Source organism: Corvus cornix, chromosome 2, assembly GCF_000738735.6.
Source record: "Corvus cornix cornix isolate S_Up_H32 chromosome 2, ASM73873v5, whole genome shotgun sequence".
Lineage (NCBI taxonomy): Eukaryota > Metazoa > Chordata > Aves > Passeriformes > Corvidae > Corvus > Corvus cornix.
In genome coordinates this window covers 76,884,218-76,910,641 of record NC_046333.1, presented here as the reverse complement: position 1 = coordinate 76,910,641, position 26,424 = coordinate 76,884,218, and the positions used below count along the sequence as shown (strand labels likewise).

At 34.4% G+C, this 26,424-nt stretch overlaps 1 protein-coding gene across 4 annotated transcripts in view; it reads right to left on the bottom strand.

The window, feature by feature from the left end:
• Nucleotides 1–26,424, bottom strand: part of CDH18 (cadherin 18) — a 522,337-nt gene that overhangs the window by 290,844 nt on the left and 205,069 nt on the right. For 3 of the 4 annotated variants that reach the window (XM_039548866.1, XM_039548869.1, XM_039548870.1), the window contains exon 3: nt 18,852–18,937. The gene's annotated coding sequence lies outside the window, so the exon portion shown is untranslated. Of the gene's footprint in view, nt 1–18,851; nt 18,938–19,089; nt 19,167–26,424 lie in introns of those variants that run through there. The other variant, XM_039548867.1, reaches the window with a different exon arrangement.

The window sequence follows — 26,424 nt, the reverse complement described above, 5'->3', positions numbered from 1 at the left end:
AATATAAAAATGTTACAACTTAGAGACTTTGTTTTCGAGCAGAGGTAATCCATTTGGGCAGAAAGCCATGGATCTCAGGGTCCAAAGTGGTTTGGACAACTTGTTCAGTACTTTACCACACCCCTATCCTACCTCTGCCTCTTATTTTTCAAATGCAGAAATAGGCTCCCAAGTCCATATGAAGTTTATGCTTTAAAAAGATGAAGTTTTAAAAGTTGCTTTGCATATCAATAGACTAAATCAAAAAGTGGTCACTAAAAATTTTATCCATTAAGAAAGCCAAAGCACACCTATAAGTTTGATTTTGCTTTTAAATCACATTCCAACAACTTCCACAAAGGTCATTGAGTTGTTAAAATGCAAAAATAAATCTTTCAGGTCAAAAGCCAAGTAGGTAAACAATAGAGATTTTTCTAGATGTACTGCATGTAGTACAGCTAATTTACTCTAGCTTCTTTACATAGAATTAAAAAAAAAAAAACAAAGAACCAAAATTTTACAGTCACTTAATATTACAAAACACTTTTTTTATGTTTATAAGTTCAATACTTAATTGCATTTAAAATACATTATTAAAATATGCTTGTGTAGTTTGCATGCTACTGCTTGGAAGCTGCAGAAGTAAGAGTAATTCAATTATCTGATTATCTGTTATGACTAACTTGACATACAGCAGGCATACATTAGAAAGAAAATAGTTGCTGCTCCATAAGCATATAGTGACTGTATTCAATCAAGCTCACATGAAAGTGAGAGTTCCATGTGGTGATTATAACACAAAGTGTTTTCTGCATCAGCTACAAAATAAGATCCCATAACAATAATAAGCAGTAGACCATATTTAAAGCTTTAAGAAGCATGCAAGTGCTACTAGGACCTCAAAACATGACTTTCTAATATTTGCATAGCTCATATGCAACCTGGTGGTTGCGTACCTGGGATATTTGCAGTGACAGCCATCCTCTTAAAGTAAGTCAAATTATTAAAAGGGATGTACAAAGACTATTAGGAAGCCCAAAATCTGGTTTTACCTCTACAATTGTATTAATTTCTTTTTTGTTTGTATATCATATAGTAAAGAATTCTGACTGTATAAATTAATTTTGCATTTAGAGGAATTTGTATATACTTGCTTTACCAAGGATGACGCGTTAGAAATTCCTGGGTAAATCACTCACATGTCAGTCTAATATTCACAAAAAATCAACTTTGTCTAGGATCTCAAAGTTGATTTTAAAAGAGTTTTCAAAACACTGCTGATTATTTCTTTACTTTTCTTTAGCTTTATATCTTTTAAAATATGATGACGGCCTGAAAATTCAGGCCACTTGGAAATAACTTGTAATAAGAAGGATGTCAGTCTCTTCTCAAAAGTAACAAGTGATAGGACAAGACGAAACAGGCTCAGGTTTCACCAAGGGTCATGTAGATTGGACATTAGGAAAAATTTCTTCCCAAAAGGGTTGTCAAGTACTGGAACAGGCTGCCCAGGGAAGTGGTGTAGTCACCATCCCTGGAGGTATTTCAAAGATACATAGATGTGGCACTCAGGGACCTAGCTAGTGATGAACTTGGTAGTGCTGGGTTAATGGCTGGGCTTGATCTTAGAGCTCTTTTCCAATCTAAACAATTCCATGATTCTATGATTCTAAGGTAAGATTAGGCAAACTGCACCCTTTGAAAAATAAGGATGTGACATCTGAGTTCTATAATTTTAGCTACTGTATCTCTTCACGCCATCTCATATATCCTATGTGAAGAGTCAACGCAAGCTGAAAAAGTGCGCTAATAGAGAAGCAAATGAGGCTATACCAGCTAATAGATTATATCCTTTGTCTTAATTTGACTTAATTTGGCAAATTATTGGTAGAATACAATTTAAGTATGAGTACTATCAAGAGAAATTCTTTACTTCCAACTAATTTACTACTTATATACATCCACTGTGTTTATTGCCTAAGGCAGACAGATGCTTTTACACATTTTCTAGGTCTCATCTCTGGTAAAAACAAATTTTTCAAAAGTGAGGTCTGGGCAGAAGGTTAGTAGGAGGTAATGGTAAAATAATTTTTCCACGTAATGGAAATGTGATCTTTTAGTCACAATGGGTAAGAGCTTGGTTAACAAAATAATACTGCAGATATTGTGAAAACAGATTTCAGCGCAGGCTGTCAATGAGCCACACATTTCAGAGTAGAAGGCATAATAACACTGAAACCCACTAGATTCAGAGGAGAAAAGTATTGCCTGTAATCTCACCTGCCACTAAATAGAGAAGTGGATCATATCCTAGTGTGACTGATTAATAAGCTTCAGCTTTAACTTTTAGGTTTGGTTAATTATTTACTGACAACATTTCTCATTATATTATTTACCAATGTTGTGCATAAACCAAGTCATAAAACTATTCTGAAGCCTGTGAAATGTAAATATATGAAGCAAAGAGGGCAACTCACATACTTGTAATAAATACTGCACATCTAAGGAAAACATTTTTTGTTTCAATATTTTGTCAGATACAATATCCATTGAGAGGACTCCTAAAATTACAATATAACTGGAATCTAGGTTCTCATATATGTTTCTTCAATTTTTTTTTTCCCCTCTTATGGATCATAAAACACCAAGAAAGAATTAAAATCTTGCATGAACTAGTACTGTTGACTCAGGAATGATTCTGCTGCACCACATTATATGAGTTGGCCCCATTTCATTACCCTTCCTTAAAATGTGCCACCATCTTACATAAGATCAGCCCATAACTCCTTTAAATTTAGCTCATCATCCAGTATTGATGTTTTTTGAATTAATAATAGAATCTGGTGAATTGGAAGGGGTCCACAAGGATCGAGTCCAACTCCTGGCCTTGCACAGGACACCCCAGAAATCACATCATGTGCCTGAGAGCATTATCCAAAACGGCTTGAACTGTGTCAGGCTTGGTGCTGTGACCACTTTCCTGGGGAGTCTGTTCCAGTGCCCAGCCATCTCCGGGTGAAAAACTTTTTCCTGACATCTGACCTAAACCTCCTTCAACTCAGTTTCATGCTGTTTCCTCGAGTCCTGTCACTGGTCACAGGAGTGAAGGGATCGGTACCTGCCCCTCTGCTTCTTTGATGTTGAAGACCACAATGAAGTCTCCTCTCAGTCTTGTCTCCTCCAGGCTGAGCAGACCAAGTGACCTCAGCCACTCCTTGTTTGGCTTCCCCTCCAAGCTCTTCACCATCCTTGTTGTCCTCCTCCCTAATAGCTTAATGCCATTTTTGTATTGTGGCACCCAAAACTGAACACAGGACTCAAGGGGAGGCCGCACCAGTACAGAGCAGAACAGAGAGGGACCAATATTAGGTAGTTCTGTTCTCAGAAATGGTTCCCAATAATCATTGCTATAATACCAGTGGAACACGAACTGTGCTTGAGTTGGGAAAAGTTGTACGGACAGTAACAATTCACCTATAGAGGTACCCAAAACAAAGAAACAAAGAAACAAAGACCTCAAACAAAACAAAACAAAATTCTAAGAAACCCATTGTCAACAGACATAGTCTGGTTTGAATGAAAGTGCAGCCCTCAAATTTGCTGCTCTTTCATTTAATATTTTCCCTCAGGAATAATGATCAAATTGTTGTCATAACTCCAGTATAAACTAGTATGTATTTTTTTTTTATCAAAGTAACATATGTAGTAAGCTATATAGCTTCCTCACTATGTTACTTATCAGTGAAGACTAAGTGTGTGAAAGCCAAGTGAACATGGCAAACGGATACTGGGAAGACCCACTTTAAGAGTTATCAGTCTCTGTGATTTCTAGAGTGCAAGAGGGAAAGACTGGTAGCACCTGCAGTGCTTTGCTGGTGCAGGGACATGACTGGGCCCTTGCAGCCTTCCTAAAGAACACTCACCTCAAGTAGTCCACTATGCTTTGGTGAGGAGGACAACTTGAGTTTATGATAATGGCAAATTCCTCCTATTTCCATTACCCAATTTTATAATATGAAATAAATATATTTCAAAATGCTTAAGAATACATATGTGAACCTATTTTTTTCTTTTTATCTGTGTTTTGATAACACAGATATCAGCCACTGCTATGGTGCATTTGAACTGGCATTTTAAGGAGACTCTAATGAGATGCAATAAAGCTCAGACACTGCAGATGAAAAACATAACTGAGCCATTATTTCCATTCTCCTCATCTACCATTCACTACATATCATGTGGTGCAAAGATGGCACAGCTTTGCGCACATAAGTGAACTACTTGAGATCAAATTAATTCTCAGAACAAACACTCATACAATTAGAACAAATATGCTGATTGTTGGAAAAACATCTGGGGAAAAAAAAAAAGAAATATAACTCTAGGCAATCATATATTTCAAATATTCAAGGCAGAGGAAATAGAAAACATAAACACTGAGACCAGCATTGCTGTTGACTTGAAATATCTTCAACCCAGACTGGTGGGTTATGTCACTGAATATAAATAGAGAGATTATATTGTAGTTACTATCATTAACTTTGTATTTCATAAGGAAATTGCTGTTTAGACCTTATAATTAAGATAATGACCTACTTATTTTAGAAACAAGATGAAGAGGGAAGAATGATAGCATTTCTAAATACACTTGTGAACACAAATTTTTTTTGTCACAAATAAATATAATTTAACTAAACCCAAAGAATTTCTAGTCTTACTGCCTAATCTTTTTCTTGTCCAGCTATGAAACTGGTCCAGCTTCTATAATCTCATGAAATTTGTTTCTCCACGAGTGGAGAATCCAAACTTAATTCTAGCTGCATCACTCATCACAGCACATTTCCTGAAGAGTGATACCAGAAGAGTATCTTCTAAATAGGCATTTTTTAACAGAAGGACAGAAATGTGAATCACAAAACCTTAAGACAGGTGTTAAGGGGGAAAGAAATGTAATTCAACTTTTATTTTGGAACGAAAGAGACTAGAAGCTCCAAAATAAAGACTGCAACAAAAGATGTAAAGAGCTAGATATTCTTCACAGTGATGTATTTCAACTACTCTTCTATTACACAATTTTATTCACTAAAGGAAAGTAAATTAGTGCTCTAGCTGATGTTCAAGTGCACCTCTAAAATGGGATCCATGCAGCATTATCATTCACATTTTTGTAAGGGTTCCAATGTTTTGCTCTTGTCACTTTGTCATCTTCACTTAGGATTTTTTTTTGTGTGGATTTTTGTGGATAAAGTTATTAATGCAGGCTTCTAATATACCATAAAATTCAAGTTCTGAAAACATTTTGAAGAGCTTCAAATGCGCTATGAAACAGGTTATCTGTCCACGTGTTCTACTTCCCAAGTAATAGGGCTTCACACACTATAGCACCCCCTGTTTTGGGGAAGCATTTCTTGACATTTAGCATTGTATTTCCTATTACTGCAGTGTGTCTCAGTAGTTAGTGAGAACTTTATCATTCCTGCATGTTACAATCTTTTATTCAAATGACTGCTTATTAACAGTCTGTTATCCAAATATAAATGCTTAAAATCACCCTTATTTATATCATTTCTGCTTAAGACAAGGGACTGCTGGCTCTGGAAACACATAGTAGGTACAGCTCTAATGAGACATGTTACAACAGGTCCAGCCATTCATTAAGATCTCTGAAAGCCAATTTTAAAATTCCCTGAAGTCTCCCAGCATGTAACAGAGGAAAAAATCCACCACATAGGATGAAGATGGCTTCTGAAGAAGATTAAAAAATAATCTCCTCAGACATGTTCTGAGGTAACTCATGCTTTAATATACATATATGTTTAGGTGTAGAAATCAGAGTATAAGCACACTGATCAATTTTATGCACTAAGTTTCTGAATGTTTAATGGAATCTTTCATGCCAGTATTTCAGGATTAGTTAAATTTTCTGAACACAGGCATTATCACCATTTGAGCTATCCAGTGTGCTAAAGCAGCCGTTCCAACAGGGGCACAATCACACATTAAACTTTTGGTTTTTTGGTGTCTCCCTCCCTTTTGTAGAGGTGGACAATCAAGGGTGCCTTGAACAATACACATCAGTAGTTAAATGGAGGCTCTAGTGGTCAATGCACCTAAATACTGGTGAAGAGGGCAGTGAAGAAGACAGAGCCTGGCTCATCTCTGTGGTGAGTGACAGGCCAGCAGACAATGGACACAAATTAAATTACAATAAAATATATTTAAACCTAAGAAATAAAAAAAGGTTCACTGTGGAGTTTATTAAATACTCTTACAGATCTGGAAATATCAATATCCTTGGAGAGATTCAGAACCTGAGTAGACACAGCCCTAGGCAAACCTGCCTTAGTTGACCTGGCTCTATACTTTCTACTACACTTTTTTCTCCTCCTTACCCTTTCTATGTTTTATTGTGACTCAAGATATTTGGGCACAAGCAAATGTAAAATAAAATTATAGGGAGAGAATTCCTTGCATAATAACAACTCCTGAAGCAGTAGATTGACATTATCCAGTGTAGTTACATTACTAAAGGACCTGGTGAAACTAGTGAAACAATGTTTTAGCACTTCTTCTACACAAAATTTTCCAGCAATGCTACCACATAATGTTCTTCAGATTGAAGAGCTGTAAATTTAGGCCTTGATAACATAATTATTTGAAAAATATGACAAGCGCTTGTCAGTTAATATTTGCCTTCAATCTTCCTTTTCTCCTTAATACAAGAAATGAAATGTCATTGTTTTGAACCTGAGTTATTAAGAAGGCTATTGCTCAAAGAAAGGTAGGATTTTCTTTCTGAAGAGCTTTTTAATTTTCATTATTTTTAGGATTCAATAACTTGTCCCTAATAACAGGATATGCCACCTCTGCTCAGCACTGCTTTGAAAACTGGCTAATATTTAAAATGTGGAACAGCGAAAACAGCAATGTATCTTGTCAAAAGGACGTGTCTGTTGAATGCTGCTGGGATGAATGCTAGGTCATGTTTTAATTAAATTCCTCATTAATTATCTGAAAAAAAGTATAAGGACCCTGCTAATGAGAGTTATGTATCCAAACTGGAAGGTGCCTTACAGACCAAACAACAGAGAAAAGTTTGGAATGTCAGGAAAGAAAATATCTTGTCTTTGATTTGGAATAGTTTTCATTATCTGGCAGAATTTAAAAAGAAAACAAGTACAGAAATGAAATTTAACTCAGTGAGGGTTTTTTTTGAACCAATGTGAAAATGACCAAGAAAAAATGGTAACTGAAGGGATAGATAATTGAGATGTAAGAAGAGGATAAAAAAGTATCCTAGATTTAGACTGGCATTACTGACAAAGAAAGTTTACATCAGTTCAAGAAGAATTCTATTACAGATTTTCAACTTTCTTTTTCACCTTACAGGAGAAGCATCAGATATTTTAGGAATTAATTCTTTGTCAAAATATGTTTGAATGCCATAATGAGAAAAATGCTAAGGGAATAGTAAGAAAATATTTTCAAGGGTTGAGTGAAAACCATGTTTCTCTCATGCAACTGTATCTAAGCAAATGTTTACACCAAAACCAAAATATTTTTAACTTTACGATAATAAACAGCCTCTCCATGTTTCTTTATTATTGTATCACTATATTACCCAAAATATTACCCTAAAATTTGTGTTGAATTTCAGCTCTATTGAAGTTGAGGGTAAAGCTTGGTGGCCCCTTGATTTTTAAAACTTTCTTACAGTGACAGTTTAGATTAAATGCAAAATTTGGCACTAGAAGTAATAAAGGCTACCAGTTTTTTCAGAGATACTGAGCTATTATCTTTTAATTTAGTTCACTTTAAGAGTTTTCCTTCAAAAAATAAAATTTGCAATAATCTAAAGTCCATGAGAGTTTCATTAGTGTTGCAATAATATTAACTGTTATACCTAATACAAGAAAATACATTACACAGGGCATGAAAGCAATATGAACTGTATTGATTCATTAAATGCATGTTTTCTTTTGCTATTGATGTACACAGATGATGAAAATGAATTTTGAATTTTGTTGTCTGTTACAGTTTAAGCAATCTCATTCATGTTACAGGAATGTGTTTTGTGCTTAATTTACCTTAAGCCAAGGCTAAATTTCTATAACCTTTGAAGTTCTGTTAACACTTTTTCCTACTCAGGAGTCTTCATGAATTCCTCTTTCTACCACTAAATAACATGGATCTGCATTTAATTATGAGAGCACTTACTAAGTGAAATAGAGGATAAATGAACTCTCATTTAACCTTAGCACCACTTGAAAACTGTAGACGTCAAAGATGATCAATAAGTGTTCAAAGCTTAAACCTTTTTCCTCTGGAACTGCTAGAGTCACTCTATCAAGAAGAAACACAACGACGCTGTTAGTATTTGGCAGACTATGCGACTATGACCAGGTTATTTCTTGTTCCATAGATCGTTGATCATATAATGTAACAAAATGTAAATTATACAGGCAATTGAAAAGTATCACATCAGAGAATTTTCAGATCACCTGAGGAAGACCATGTGGAAGGATAATTTTAATTTGCTCCATGAAATGGAAGCCTGGACCTTATATTTTAATTAGAAAAACTCCACTGCAAGAGAATAACACAGAATTTTTAAGAAGTAATTGATTTCACTAAGCTGATTTAACATTCAGAGGCTGTACTAAGTACACATGCATTTTCTCTTTTTCTTGCCTTAGCAGTAAATATAGCAAAAGACAGAGTTTAAGAAATGCAAAATACCTCAGATGAGACAGAATGAATCAATGCTGCTGAATACAAGAGCTTTAACTAATTTGATTTGTTTTATCTTTTTTAAGGTATTTATTTAATTCTGTAACATTTTCTGATTGCAATTTATAGGCATCCCAGTCTTCAAACATAAAAAAAAAAAAGCAAAGACCGAAACAGTCACTCCTGACTTATTACGCAAACAAAATTCAAATCTCGTTGAATGAAACATCACACTCACTGTCAAATTCTAAACTCAATGACCTTATAAAGAAAAACTTCCAGAAACACACAAATACTAACAAAAAGGTTTCAGTACAAGATATCTGCTGTATTTCTCAAGTAGAAGATTTTTATGCACATAACATTCCATGCACTTCTAATTTAATATAAACAAATATATTGCGACAAATTTCCTTCAAATTCTGATCCCTTCTAAACCAAATAACATTCTGCAATTTGCAGGGTGGGGAAATGGGATTAGGAAGGACTTTGTGTTGTACCTAGAATACTACCAAGCTGCAGGTTCTCAAACTAAAGGAAAAAAAACCAAAACAACAAAAGCAAAAGGAGATGTAAATGACCCTTTTTTCTCAACCATTAGTCTCTGGAAACAAACTTACCTGCAATATATCATCACTTTAAAAGTGTTAGTTCAACGTTACTTGGAAACAGTAGTTAATACGTTACTGAAAGATTTCTGGGATGGATGGGTTTTTTTCCCCTTTCACATGCTTTAACTGCAATGTTCAGTCAGCTGTCAATTATATATTGTTAAAAACATAGGCTTGCTGGGTTACAGAAAGAGTTTAGGTATGTTTCAACAGCAAAGTCATGTGCATATAAAGCCTTGAGTGGGCGCTTGCTTGAAAAGGTTTACATTCTACCCTCATCTGCACCAGTGACCTTCTGTTTCTCTAATAAATCCTGTATGTCTATTTTTAAAACCTCTAGTAATGTGTTGTCATTATCTGTGCTTTTTGCTTTATAAACTCACTCCTTTATTACTTTTGAAAATTAAGACTAGTCAGTCTCCCCAAACCTTTTCCCCAGAACAGTCACAATTGTAAGATGATGTATAAATTATCTTGGACAATAAATAAAATACGTGTGCTTTACCCATTGATAAGTTGCATTAATTTTATTTTTTTAATTTACTGTAAAAATTCAGAGTAAAAAATAATTTTGTATCACATTAGGAAAGATCCCAGGAATGAGTATATATTGTAAAACTTAGCAATTCAGATTTACACTACAGGATCATATCAGCTGCCAATGTTCAGCATAAATCTTTTTAATAGGGATTATACATGTCTATCAATGGCAGAACAGGATATTAAACCCTTCAGGCATAATGCATTTCTTTTTCAAATTTGGATGATGTATAAGCCTGATTTTGAAAAAAATTACCTTCGTGTATCCACTTGCTTATATTGAAACATGAGGTCCAGTTGAATTCAGTGAGACTAAAAAGAGGGGCTAAAATTTATGCAGTTGTCTTCTACTTTCCAGGTATCAATAATTATTTCACTGTTGCAATATATTGCAGGGATGCACAAAGTCTCTTAATTCAGATGCCTTGAGGAATTTTAGGATCTAAATCACGAAGAACTAAAATCATCCACATATTCTGAAAAAGTTTGACATGAATGAAAATAAAAAGCTCCTCACTGCAGCTATGCACACAAAATATAAAACAAACTGTTCATGTTTTAATTCAATTACAAAAAGTTATTAAAATATTCAGTGAAAATTTTGGCATGTAAGTTTTTCAACTTAAAATTCTTCATTGCATCAAGGAGAGACAAATTAACCTATGGGCAACACAGAAACTTGATAGAAGCAAAGCCTGAAGGGTCACATATTTATCTCAAGATAAACCCTTATAAGAAAAAAAAATAGAAAAAACAATATGGAGAAATAGTCACAACCATTGCAGTTGTCTGTCAGTCAAGGAGAATCTAGAAAAACTAAGAGTTTCTAAGAAACTAAAACTCTGTGTTGGGACTTGATCTTCAGAGAGCTGTCTTGATAATGCCCAAAGTCAGCAATGATGAAAAAAACCTTGGAATCCCTTTAAAAAAACATTGGAAACGGCTGTAAAAAGTGGTTTAAAAAGTGACAAGTATGTACAGACAAAGACACACCTGTACGAGACTGCAGCAAACCTAAAAGTAACTGACCGCCTAATTTATTTCTGAACTGTTGGTATAAGTTGTCCTGAATAAAAGGTTTGAAACAGAAGAGTAAAAGATTATGTGAGCAGACCAGCAGATATTTACTTGTAGTTGTCAAAGATTAATGATTTTTCTCTGAGCTGATACATGTGCTTCATGAGTGGAGGAAGGTGATAGAATGAGAAATCTCCTGTCCACATATTTTAAAAAATTGATGTAAAATATGAAAGTTACTTTTTTTTATTTGTTTTGTTTTGTGTTTGGGGATGGTGAGGTGGTTTTGTTCTTGGTAGATTTTTTTATTGTTGTTTTGTTTGTTTTGGTTTGGTTTGGTTTTTTTAAGTGATCCGGCATACTGCTGAAAGCCACAAGAATAGAACTAATGATGACACCTATTGAGCTCTTCATGTGAATATGTCCTCACAGACAGCATAAAAATGTCCAAATATTTATATTCATCTCATTAGACTGTATGAAGTATCAATTTTATCTCTCTTTTATCCATTCAAACTACCGTATGGCTGGAAATTTTTGGCAGCAGCTGTGTTCTCACTCACAACTCAATTTCTGCTCACAATTTTAACTCTGGAAGCAAATGAGATAAAACCCCTGGTTAATGACTAGTAACATGACCTGTCAAGGGTTGTTATTATCCACTACTTTTTTTTAAATTATAACAGTGAATTCTAGAGACATATATTGCACAGAAACACAAGCAATTTTAGAAAATACTATTTTTTGAATTATGGGTGTTTACTTAAGTTAATTTCTACTTTCCCTCTACTTGATGAAAATGGCAGCTTATGAGATTTGATGCATTCAGATCTATTACAGACCCACAGACTAACAAAGATTTCAGTCTTATTTTAGGGTTGAGCACAAAAGAAGGCACTTTGGAAAAAATTATTCCAATGACTCTAGCCTTAACAACCAAATGGATGCAGGTACTTGTTTTAAATCTTTGAGCTATGCATCGTATCTAATTTCTGCTTCTTCCCCTGTCAGATCAGGTGCCAGTAATCCATTCATCTTGTTCATTACAGCTTCTGTATAATTTTGGATTAGAGCTTTCAGACTTGGATTAAGCCTATTATTAGTGCTTCTAAATCAGCATATTTGATTTTCTTTTTGTCAGGAGCAATGCTGTAGAAGAATTTCATAGGGCATCCCTACTATTTCCTACATCAAACATGACACTAAGACCTCTCAACAGAAACAACTTCAAAACTAACACAGGCATTAAATTGGCAGTGCATTTCATGACACTCCAAAGTTATAAATGGCAAATAGGAGATGAAAGCCTATATGTATGAAACAGCATCAAAATAATATTTACACAGTGTTTCATAATTTATTTGAAAGCATATAAATATATAACAGTCAATTTTTACTTTTTGCAGATGTATGTCTGAGGACTCTTGGAGAATATCAGTAAGGTTCCTACTCACAATTGTAATAGAAATCTCTGAAACTCAACTAATGCATAAGTCTCATCTATCACAAAATTTTACACATTTATTTTCTTCTATTCTCACAGTCAGGCATTTATTTTCATGCTGCAGCCTGCTGGTATGGTCAGGTGTGAGTTCTTACAGCCTTGTCTAACCTTATTCCTTGTAGTCCTCTTAAGAGTAAAGGTAATCTTATACCAGCCAGCAGTCTCTCTCAAGCACAAATATATCTTAAGACACAATGTTAAGAAAAATATACTTCCTTGAGTTTTCATTCTTAATGACAAAATTCCTAAAATCTCAAAAATTATGTTTTAAATATTTCATCCTATAAATTTATATCAATGTAAGTAAGTACTATGTCCCAAAAGTAAAAAAAAATCGAAAAAAGGAAGAGACTCCCTAGCAACAAAATAATGAAAAGCACTAATGATTGCAGCACCTCTTTCAGCTGCAACATACAGCACCTCAATCATAATACATTTTATAAACATGAGTGAAAAGTTCTTGCTGTGTTTTACAGTTTTACACAGGGACATCCTTGTATGTTCAGTTTGAAACACAGCAAATATTTTTAAATTAAGGACCATTCTAAACTGTGTCCTTTGCTGCATTTATGAGCTTTCTCTATTTAGATATATATAAGGCACCCATCTCATTTTTTCTTTCTGATGATCTCTTTGAATCACACGCTCACTGCTCTCATGACAAGATCTCTGTGCATTTGACCATGCATTATAAAATCTGTCTTCTTAATCTCAAAGTGTCTTGCCAGTATTTTCACTTAGTTTTTCTGCCTAAAAATTTTAAATGCACCATCATTTTACTTACAATGGGTCCTGTTCCAGACTAGTTCTAAAATTGTTTCTTTAAATTGGACTCCTTCACACACATGAACTGCAAGCATGCCTGCACAGTTTCCCCATGCACTCTGTGTTCTTCCTTCCTATTAGTCTCCACTTGGACATAAATATATGTGGATGTATTGGTAAATAATTCAGACAGTGTCAAGTCTACAACTGGTTTAATTAGTTACTTTTCCCAGTCCAGGAAGCAGAATTTTCTGTGTCAACATCTTAATCTCTATTAGGTAATGAAGCAGAGGGTGATGTCACCTACAAAGCTAAGTGCTGATATCAATCAGTCCTGTGACCTAATTACAGACCCATTAAAACTGACACAGAATACAGAACGCAGAGAGATGCTCTGTGTATAGTATATATTTCCTTTCTGGTTTTCCCTCTTTTGCCTCAAGTTAATTGTGTGCTATCTATAGATGGCTGGAACATTATCTCAAGAGCAGGGACTGATCAGCTTCAGGGTTCAAAAATTGATCCATTAAAAATAAATAGAAAAAATTCCCTGGAGCGTGGGCCAAATCTGGACACTGTAATCCTAGAGTATTACAAAAAAATAAACCTAGCCCATATTCCTTTTCAGGCAACCTTACAGGTAATTTAAACACTAATTTGTTTCAACTTCAATGTCTTTTAGAATTAAACTCACTTCACTGTAAGAAACAGAACTAATTACTCTTTCTATTGGAAGACATATTCTTTCTTAATCCATATTTTATAGAAAGAGCTATACTTCACTATTTAGCTGTAGTGTAGTTCATGTTGCTAGCAAACCCATAAAACTAGAACAGAGAAATAGTAAAATTTTGGGTAAAACCTGACATTTTTGGATTTGTACTTCCTAGAATTCAAGTGCTGCTAGTGGCATTTGCTAAGCAGCTCCCATGTGTTCTGAAAGACAAAAAAAACCCCAACATATCTGTAGTTTTTTTCACTTCCTGCAATTTCACTGGAGCAGCTAAAAACAAATAACCACTTTGAGTTATATAGGTCAAGTGAAAAAAAACCCTGGTAATAGAAGTCTGAATTTCTGTGTCTTTTTGGATCTGTTTAAATAAATTTTAAATAAATTAAATTATAAAAGAAAATAGATCATAAATAAATTCTTAAAACCAAAGGCTGTGAAAACACAGACAGCAGATTATCAGGTGCCAGAAGTAGCCAATTAGAATCAAACTCCTGTATACAAACTGACCCCTGCTGATCAGATCACACCTAAGGCATGCTTTGCAGGTGAGAAACAAGCCTGCCTTTCACCCTCAAGCTGCTTCCAAGGGTACAGCCTCTGCAGCAGAGTCCAGCCAAAGCAGTGCCCCATTGCCAAATGCCAGGACAGGACTCTGGATCACCACCGGCTGTCCTTGGCAGCTGCTTCAGCCCCAGTGTGGTGAGGCTGCACCCCACTGCCTCTGCATGAAGGTACACCTCCTCTACACAGCAAGGTTGGCATCCTGGCCATTTCAGGTTGGAATCTTATGCTACTTCCCTCAACTGAAGCGATTAATACAATTAAATCTTCCCCTTCTTCCTAATTTCTCATGCTGTTATATTTCACATGTGATCCTCACCTGCACTTTTGCTGCTTTAGTCCTAGAGTGGACGTGCCACTGAATTTACAAAGGGAAGCAATCTGATGAATATTCAATGATATTCTTTATGACTCCAAGAAGGAGCACACTACTTGAAGGCTACTTGAAGCTGCGATTGATTTCACAAAATACCAAGGTGTTGTACTTTTAAACAAGAATGGTTGCACAAAAGAAAACTGCAGACAAGTTCCAAATAAACTAGCTTCTAGTTCAGACTAGTCATAGTAATGATTGACTTCTCACTAAGTTTTGAACTAGTGTTTAGAAATCTGTCTTGAAATCCTTCTGACATATTTGGATGAGATGGATGAATATCTACTATTTTCATTATTTTTCAAGAACACCTTCATATTGTGGTTGTTACACAATCAAGTTAATAAAATTTTATGACCCACATAAGCAATCTGAAAAGGTCTTAAAATATTTTTTCTTTTTTCAAGACATATGGTGTGATAAATTTATGATTAATTTCTCTGCCTTTTACATTATTATCTCAAATGAAATCAAATCATTTTAAACATAAGAATAATACAGATCAGTTTATACTGATTTTGAAACCAAAAATTATTTTGAAGGGAGAAAGAAATTTTTTCCAACATGATATCAATTTTTAAATTACTTTCAGAGTGGAAAACCTTGAAAACCTCACATATTCAAAATTTAAGTTTGCAGTTTTTTGCAAGCTTCAGTCAACTTCCTGCTTTAAAATGTTTTTCAACTCCATTTCAAAAAACACTCAAAACATTCAGTGATATTTCTGAATTTTCAGGGAAGTAAAATACCAATTAGTCTTGCAGTAGGCTAAAATCCAATGTTAACTCAGAGTGCACTACTTTAGGCAATTAATTTCTTGGTTTATATCTTGAAAAGTAAGGCCAGCATTTAGCAACACTTGCAAGAAGGCTGAGTTCCTTCAGCCCCATCATAAATACACATCTGTGACAAGGTAGCTCTGAAGCTTTCATTTGCATTTATCAAGTTAGGCTTTCACACAGACATGAAAATGTAGGCTTCTCCATGTATTTTCATATAGTAATTTTAAAAGGTAATTACATCAAAAGCATACAGTATGCATTCAGTACCTTAGCAAAATTGTACACATGTTTATAACCATATAAAAAGGCAAAATATGCATAAGAGCATTGGGAATATCAGGTAACTTCATTCTAAATCAGAGAAGCAAAATTAGATATCTGGGTTTGGAACAGACAAATCTAAGTTGGACTCTTAGGCATGGAGCAAAATAACATATATACATAAGCTACAAGCAGAAGTTTCACTCATCTGGTACATAGCCTCTGTGCCATTTGCAAGTTTCCATTTACTTATTTCATTAAGGTTTATTAAGTCAGTAAGGCAGATTCTTTCGAAAGCACAAGCATGAACTTTCTTGGTAGTTCCTTGCACTGCTTGCTCAAGAAGGCTTACATCACCAGGAGAAGATTTTAAAGTACAGCTTCAGACAACCATAAACTCATTTTTTAAACTTCAATATGAAGTCTCAGAGAAAGATTATATATATATATATATATATATATATTTACCAATTATTTGCTACAAAAACTACCTCGGCCTTATTCTGATTATTATACAACATAACGTCTCTCACATGGGAAAGTTGGAAAGTTACAGTCTTCTCTGCCACCAAGGACTATGTTTACTATGGAAACTACTATAATAAAGTAATTTGAAGTCGCTTTGGTAACCTGACTATAACACCATTCTTTAAAGTGTCAGAAATGTTGAACTGCAGATTAAATAATCCACTTGAAATCCATATGAAATCAGATGGTAACCTGTCCATCTGAAACCATCTAAAATGACAGAAATACTAAACTGAGTAAAATTAAATAATCTGGTAGATGGAATGAGAAAGGGCAGACATGTTTTGCTTCTTTTGTTTTTCCTCATAATATGTTATTTTTTGTCCACTGTTTCACAATTATTTCTCCATAACTGAGAGAAAGTGAGGATTTTATGAAGGCTTAAAAATTATGTAAAAACAAGCACTGCATGGGAACACTGAGGAATCAGACTAGACAAAAATATATCAATGTCACAAATACATCTGAAGCTAAAGCATACTGATTTAAAATTATTAAATATTTTACTTGGTGTCTTGTTTCATCAAGAACCAGTAAAGTGAGATCTATTTTTTTTACACATTTTTCTCATGACTCAATATAAAAATATTGCCTTACCATGCTTCTGAAAGCTACATGTATTTAACATGAATACCATGAGCTTCTATCCTTAGACTATGAATCAAACACAATCTGCAAGACAAACTGTGCCCTGAGGAACAAGTATGTATCTTAATGGGAGTCAGGAAAAGGCCGAGGAGATTTTTCATTTATCCAAAAACATTTTTCCCAGATGTCACTGGCAGATGTGTAGAGTCTCATCAAAAGTTCAACAGCTTTAAATTCCTTTCTCCAATACAAAATGTAGGTATGCTGACAGATAAGAGAATAATAGGCTAAATATGTGAATATTTGCTGATTTCTCTCTTGTCATATATTACAATACTTCAAATATTGTTTCTCCAGGGAAAAAGACTGACAGTAAAAGAGAGGTGTTTGTGGTTACAAATGCTAGGAGGCAAAAAATTATTCTGAAGCTATTCACTGTGAATGGTATTATACGAAGGTAGTGTACAGAACTCAACTTCTAATTTCCAAAGGCTTTAAACCTGTTATTGAACATCTAAACATCTAAAGCAAAGGAAAAGAAAAGAATCCTAGAGGTCAACAGTCTTGAGCAGGTATGTGGTTTTTAAAGAGACCTGAAATAAATATAGTCTTTGAGGGAGGAGGAAACTGAGTTTGTGTTTACTGGTTGTTTTTTTAGTAGAAAATTATTTTCGGACAAAATCTGTACATCACTATAGGCTTGCAGTACCTAACAACCTAACAACCACGAGATGTTTGTGTCACTAGCCAAACTTCTACATGCTCCTTCTATCAGGTCAAATGTGAACAAAATTACTCAGATCTGATGGGAATGTAGAAGAGAAAACAGTCTATGTTGGTGAAATATACCTCTTCAAAAAGGAAACTTCAGGTGTGGATTGAAGTAATAAAAGAGAGAGGAATTTTGGTTTTACTGTTGTGAGAAAATATCTCATCTAAGACAAAAAAAATATCCTTTGAAAGTTTGAATTTTTTTTGTAGCCTAGGAAAAATAAATCTCAGCTTATTTTCAAACTGAAAGCAGAAGGCTAGATCCAGTTGAAAGAAAGAGAAAAATAGGGTAGGAAGGACTTCCGGGAAAGTTAAACTACACAAATATATTTCCCAAACGTAATAGAAATAATCCTTTCCAGGCCCTAGCACTTTTTGAATGTATGAAGACCATAATTTCCTCTGTTTAAGGTCCTGAACATGCTAAGGGATAACTAGACCTAAAATGAAATTAGCATCAGCTCCATTTCCTTAGTTCCCGGCAAGCTTTGCTGGTACATTTACAAAAGTAGAATCCAATTTACTGAGTTCAAACATTTTGTAACTGAAGAACAGTGTTAGATAGGCTATTTTTAGACTTGTGAAAAAGCAGTGATGAATTCCTTAGTTTATCTTCCGTTTCTACCTACTGATGACTTTCTATTGTCTCCTTTATGGAGTTACTCATAATTTATTTCTATGCTCTTTAACATCTATCTGATAGAAATATTTATTGTACCTATTTTAAACATAGTAATATGTGTTGCACATACAATTTTTTACAGCTTTTTCCTGGACATTCTTATTGGGAAATTTTTCTCAGTACCTACAGCACATAAAGAAAGCAGTAACTGTTTAGTCAGAAAGAATATAGAACCTTGCTGATTTTTTTTATTTTGCAGGTGCCTATATCTAAATTTCTAGACAGAAATATAATTTCAGATAAAATAGAAGCATATTTACACCTAATTCCCCATACTTATCAAAAAAAAAAAAAAGGAGTTTCCTTTCAAAGGAACTACATCTGAAGATGAGTAATAGTCACTAATGTTCAAAAGCACTCACCATTACTCTCACACATAGCAGCAAGATTAATAAATAATTAACAACATTTCCAAAACAAACATACCTCAAAGACACTGGTGTCTTAATTCTTCTGGAGAATTGCTACCTCAGCTGCCTTTTTGTCTTCTGGTCTTGAATTTGTTTTGTAGCCTAGGAAAAAATAAATCTCAGCTTATTTTCAAACTGAAAGCATAAGGCTAGATCCAAGGGGAAAAAAAAAACAACACTTAATAGCATTGCAGTTAATTCTGCTGTAATCCTGCCTCATTATCTTAAGCAAATAAATCTCTAAAAAGGATTACCTTTTTAAAAGAAAATTAGAGAACTGAATGTCATCTGTGCAGGGAGACATTCTTTTAAAATGTAATCAGCAAGGAAGCTCATAAATAGGACACTATATAAAAATATCCTATCAGGCAATCCTTAGCAGATTTTCAACAGATGTGTATGTAACTATGATTTCACAAATTCCTAAAATAAAATGTATCGAGATCATTTACCACAAAATTTCAGGAGTCTAGAAAAATGTACTCATTCAGATTCTAGAGAAAGAACAATATCAGAAAGAATTGTTCTTTATGTATCTTCAACTGCAAGTGTTCTTGCCACACCACCCATGTCAAGAATGGTAAATGCAGGGACTGGGAGAATGGAAACCCTAAGCCCATTGTAGGAGAGGGTCAGGTTTGAGAGAAAGGAACCTCAATGTTCACAAGTCCATGGGACCCAATGAGATTAATTTGCAGGTCCTGAGGGAGCTGGCAAACAAAGTTGCTAAGCCATTATCCATAATTTTTGAAAATTCATGGCAGTCAGATTTGTGCTTACAGCCCGGAAAGCCAATGGAATCCTAGGCTGCATCAAAAGGAGTGTGGCCAGTAGATTGAAGGAGGCGATTCTCACCCCCTCCTCTGCTCTTGTGAGACACCCCCTGCAGAACTGCATGCAGTTCTGGTGTTTCCAATTTATGAAGGACATGGAATTGTTGGATCAAGTCTAGAAGAGGGCCACCAAGTTGATAAGAGGACTGGAGTACCTCCCCTGTGAAGACAGGGTGAGAAAGTTGGGGCTGCTCATCCTGGAGAAGATAAGATTATGTGGAAACCTCACAGCAACATTCCAGTATCTTTCCCTACAGGGAAGCTGGAGAGGGATTCTTTGTCAGGAACTGTAGTGATGGGACAAGAGGTAACAGGTACAAAATGAAAGAGGTGAAATTTAGGTTAGATATTAGGAAGAAGTTCTTTACTGTGAGAGTTGTGAGACACTGGAACAGGTTCCCAGGGAGGTTGTGGGTGCCCCAACACTGGGAATGTTCAAAGTTTGGTTGGACAAGGCCTTGAGCAGCCTGGTGTAGTGGGAGTTGTTGCGACTTGATGATCTTTAAGGTCCCTTCACACTGTTTAACATTCTGATTCTATGCAAAACATAGCAAGAGTAGCTATTTAACTGCCATGCCTCCCACTCCTGCATACCATTATAATTTTTGATTTACTGAGGAGAATTAAAAAAAACCCAAAAACCAGGCAAGGTTATTATGTTTTTACTTTATTTCAATAACCATGTAAAATTCAGGAGGCATAGACCCTAGGTGCATCTTAACACTCATTACACATTTTTAGAAATGCACATGGAGTATATAAGCAGTGAAGAAGCAGCAGACGCTATCGAGAGAAATCAAACTACTGAAGTCACTATCATCGTTAGAATGCCTTATGTTTTCTCAGAAAAGGTTTACCAATTTTAAGCACTTTTTGATATATTTAAGTTAGAAATAGAAACCATGGGTTATCACACTCTTGAGAAAAAAAATCAATACTATTACAAAAATATTTTTTTCATTAAGAAGAAACCAGTCTGTGATTCTGTGACAACTTTATTATTAACTTAAAAGAAAACAACAGACCTAAACAGACCTGTTTAATAAAAAACAAATTGCCATTTACATTTTTAGCTTCCTTTTTATTGAGCTTCTCGGTTTCCGTTTAAAATACTCTTTATCTTAATCATCCTGCGAGTTACTCCTTTCTTCAAATTATTTCATTTATCTGTACCAAGTTATTTTAAATAAAACAAGTTAGAAGTTATTTTAAATAAAAACTACACAGAAGACAGCTTGCTTGAAGGGAATATGTATATAATAAATCTAGGTGAAATCAACTTTGGAAGATGATTGTGGTATACGCGGAAGAAAATAATGAAGTATTTAGATGAAAGTAATAAAAGCTACAAAGCCAAAACAGAAATGAAAAACAACTAAAAAGGGTTAATCAGAGCCTCATTTGTACCCACAAGCCAGCAATGTAGTTAGTCAGAAAGAAGTCAGGGAACTAATTTCTGTCGATAGCTGCTTCTACGTCTTTTACTTCAGTATTTCTCAAAAGCAAAATACATAATCACACACACATGCATTTGAAAATATGAAAGCCAATGCATGATACAGAAGGTAAAACAAGGCATCCAGTATTCACAATAATACCCAAGAAATGGCATATGTTATGTTATCATTCAAGATTCTCTAAGAGCTAGGGAACTGTGTACTTCTGATTTGCAAAATTAAAATAATCACACTCCTACCATTAAAACAAATATTGATTTATAACTATCTTTATGTCAGAGTGGCCATGACTTGAAGGTTTTGTATTACTTTTTCAGGTGGCAATATAATGGAATCTCATGCAATTTTTCTTATTTATCATTTTGTTAACAATTTTCGAGACTTGCAAGTTTGAAGATTAACTGATGTCTCTTCATCCAAAGTCTATTTTCATCTGAGTGCTAGAACATTTTCATGGTATGTTGAAAACAAGATAATGGAGTGACAGTGGTAAAAAATAACACTTGAAGGAAGTATCTTTTAATCAATATTTATGTGAAAAATGGAAACAAAGTAGATCTCTTCACACTTAACATCTTTCTTTTTATTATTTAAATACATTAAGTAAAATGATCAAAATAGTTTTTTCATGGAACAAGAGCACACATTTAAAAGTAGTTTCTAGTATCAGAATTCCTTACATCTTTGTATTGTTACATTAGTTGGAATCTTTTCATCAGATTTATTGGTTTTGTGATGTTTGCTGAGGCTTGAGAAAATGCCTAATTATTTCGATTTGCTATTTTTTTTTTCCCATTTTATTTTCTCCTGATTTTGGTTGGTTGTTGTTTGTCTGTATGGGTATTTTTAAGGCTCCCACTAAGTCAACATCTTTGTGTTCATGTATTTGTTCAAAACCTTGAAAACTGATGTTTTCTACTCTACTGTGCTTTCAGACACACAACTTCAATACCACATGCATCTGTATTAGTCAAACATTTAAAGAAAAATATAATTATTCTTAATGACACTAGATTGAAAGGAACCCTTGGATTTAATCTAGTCCCTCTTGACGTTTGAAGATCCATATTTACTGTCAGGAAGGTTTTGCCCTTGCAAACTGACAGCTTTCGGTTTCCTTTCTACAGTCATTTTATTGCTGGAGTGCACAAGTTTGTGCAAGGTTAAAATAAAGAATAACTGATCAATCTGTCCCTAAAATGATTTTTTTTCTTTTTTAAAGAAAACAACAAAAATATAGAACTGAGTCAGTTATGTTGTGTTATGAAGTACAGACACATAAGTTCAACTGTCATTGTGGTACTGACTGTATTCTTGTAAATCATCATTTAAAGGTTTCATAAAAACAAAAATGAAAATACTTCCTTTTACAAGTTTTCCAATGTCTTGTGTCATGTGAAATGTCAAGTTATGGCATCTAAGATAGAAACTATGCTATGAGTAAAAACAGACTGTATAAATTCATAATAAATTTCTGTCTACAAAACAAAAAAGCCCCTCCAAACAACAAAACATCCAGAAGATAGCAATGCTAATCAGACTATGGGAGTGCAATTATCTACTTTTTTATTATCTTGATTTGGTGAGATCTTACTAGCCGCAAGCTAATACTGTCATCTACTCTTTCATTAAAGCTCAGTTTGATTAAACATTGTGAATGTGAACTGTTAGCTACTACCTGTTTCTATTGCAGTACACAGATGAAAAGGATTTCCCCAAGCTAACAAAAATTAGAAAAGAGAAGACAGCTTTAAAACCTCAGTTTTCTCTTGGTGCTCCTAAAGAGATCAAAACTCATAAACATCTTGGCATGTCATTACCTACAGAAAAAACAAACTTGCAGACAACAGAGACAATGACTAAAGTCTTCAGCTTACATTTTGAGTCTTCAGCCATTGCTTACCTATAATCTAAAATCAATAATCAATTACTTGTTCTCAAACAATTCAAGGTACAACTAAAACCACAACAAAATTAGCTTTCTGGAGGCAAGAAGCTAAATAATTTTGATCCCAAATACTTGGTTCATTACCACCTGGTAAAGGAAAGAGAAGACCTCAAGCACCAACACAGAGGAGCTGTGTTTGTAAGGTGGCATTGGCATCACTCAGATGTCTATATAACAAAACAAAACAAAATTAACCAAAAAAGGCAAACATCTTAAAAATAAAACAGTCTGATGTCATTAAATAGAAGGCAAAATAACAAAAAGGAATGAAAATCTCTTCACATGCCTGTTGTTCAATGACATTTGCTAACCAAGACAATGACAGGTAGAGATATTTGGCCTACTTTATCAGTCTAAATGCATTTACAGGATAATCTCCTGAACCACAGCCTATGTTCAAAACAGTACCCTCACAGATCTGTAGAGGATTTTAAGCTGAAGTGATGTGAAATACACACTGGTTGACTATATATATGCTTTTTCTTAGTTTCTGACATTATTTTTCCTTTACATCTGTTAAATAGATAGATTTCTAGTTGAACTATTTATTCTTTTATTAATGCTAGAGAGAGCAAAGTTCGTATTAGAGTGTTCCATGTGAAAACAAGGATCAAGATTCTTCAAATCTGTGTTTTTACTGTTATCAGCAAAATTTCTCCATCTCTTATTTTCCTTTATAAGTTGCTTTTCATTAAACACAGAGATGAATTAGACACAAATGAGTGTGAGGCAACTTAAAATCCTTCAATTTCCAAAGTTCAGGGAGGCTGCAACCGCCTCTTTCCATTTGTTTCCACTTACAGCAAAGAGTATCTTGATGTTGCCAGAAGAACTTAAAGAATATTTCAATCTGAACTCTAGAAATATATTTTCAGCCAACCTAATGAACACCTTTTTACACTCAGATGTACAATGAGGCACCAGATATCCAAGACCCCGAACAGTAATGCCTTCAGGACTTAATTTTGCTTGATATATTCAATTCAATTATATATTCAGCTGAAATATTCAATTAAATTCCTACTATAATGACACTGTAGTACTACAATAAATGTCTAAATATACCTAGGGTAAAAACCTGCCACATTTTAAACTTGACTTTATTTCACTAATTTACTTGGCAATAAAATAAATAATGAACACAGATTAGGAAAAAACACAACAGAATATTTCAGTTGGAAGGAACCAGCAATGATCATCAAGTCCAACTACCTGACCACTTCATAGCTGACCAAATGCTAAAGCATACTAACAAGGGCATTGCCCAAATGCCTCTTCAACACTGTCAGGCTTGGGGCGTCAACTACCTCTCTAGGAAGCTTGTTTCTGTGGTTGACTACTGTTTAAGAAACATTTCCCAATGTCCAGTGTAAACCTCCCCTGGAAACTGTTCCCACGAGTCCCAGGGAGGAGACATCAGTGCCTCCCTCTACTACTTCCCACCTCAGGAAACTGGAAAGATCCACTCAGTCTTCTTTTCTCCAATCTGGACAAGCCCAAAGTCCTCAGAAGCTCTTTACTTGTAGGACATTCCTTCCATCCCTTTTGCCAGCTTTTTTAACCTCTTCTGAATGCATCCAAGGCCCTTCAAAACTTTCCTAAATTGTGGGGCCCAGAACTGCACACATTACTCAAGGCGAGACTGCACCAATGCTCAATACAGCAAGCTAATCACCCCTTTTGATCTAAGAACATATTTACAATTATTTCTTACAATTCTAGTTCCATGGAGCATAAGTAACTATAAAACATAGGCTTATTTAACACTTATCTTTCCCGATGAAAGGTACCTCTCTTGCCTGCAAGTTAAATAACCTATGATGCATTTTTTTAATTTCCCTCGTATTTTAGATTTTATAATTAAGGACATACATTCATTAGGGAAAATCACACCTGCCTATCATTTGATATTTATAAGGCATTAACATCTGTATGTGCATGGAAAAAAATGAGATGGAAACTGACATTAATTCTATTTCTTGACTGAAAAGGAATATAGCATTCAGATTTTTTACTTGTATCTATTAATGAGTCGTTAAACATTTAGCAGATTTCTCTTCACCAAAGAAAACAAATGAAGCAAAGTAGTCTTGTTTCACCATATCTAATCTTTGTATTCGCTTCAGAAAAGGCGTTCATAAAATATTTTTCTCATGTGTCTACTTCTGTAAACATTCATAGAAATACTCAAAAAATATGGAAATTAACTCTACCACTACACTAATTAAGTTTAACTCTTTGAGATCAGGGCCAAAATGTTGGTGAATATAAATGCAACTATATCACTGGAGTGGATATGTGAGCGTGAGGTTTTTGAAGACCATGTATAGAGCAGTTCAAGAGAAAACCTGTGTGGAAGTCAAGTGGATCAATAAAATAGAAATATTTTGAGTTGAAATTAAACCCTGAAAGTATTAAAAATACTATTTTTAATGTATTATGTTTAAGGCTCTACAGTCTTATATACATATTGATTCATAGAAATTATTTAGAAAAGTGCTATAATTTTTCTGGGATATTCTTTTCAGCTAAATTGTTAGAACCCCATTATTTTCTTGTCAAGAACATAGCCTTGTTTTCTTCAAATTTTTGATGTGATTGTTTCTCTTTATATTAGATTAAAATATGATCTGAATTATTTGGAACCAGTGCACCATCAGAAAATCTTCCTTGACTAAAGAGCAATCCAGTTATTCAGTGAAAGGAGAACTAATTCCAGCCAGAATTTTGTCTCTGCTACCATGTCTATTTGTGGAGAGAGAAGCAGCATTGATTTTTCTGTTTTGTTCCCATAGATAGGCTCAAATTTGTATTCAGAGGTGTGCAAAGGAGAAAGGAATTGAAGGGTGAAAGAAGCAAATGCAAATGACTGGTTGAGTCACCGTCCCTGGAGATATTTAAAAGATGTGTAGATGTGATACTCAGGGACATGGTTTAGTGGTGCATTTGACACTCCTGGGTTAATGGTTGGACTTGATGATCTTAAAGACCTTTTCCAACCTGAATGATTCTATTACTGTATGAAAATAGGAATTAAACATTACTGTAATATTGTTTTTCCTTCTAAACAAATGACTTCTAAAATTTTTAGTGCTTAACAGTATTTTACTGTTTACACATTAATTCTAAACATTGAATTTAAAAAATTCACCTATAGATTTAAATACGTCTATTTTTTACTTTGCTCATCATTTAATATGATTTCAAGACCTGAATGAATTATGCTTAAATCCCATTTTCGCTTGAACACTTTGCTTAAAAGAAATTAACCACTGATGTCCATACTATCAAAAACAATTCCTCATGGTCTATCCAAATATCCCCTGGAAGTGAAAAACTGGAAGCATTATG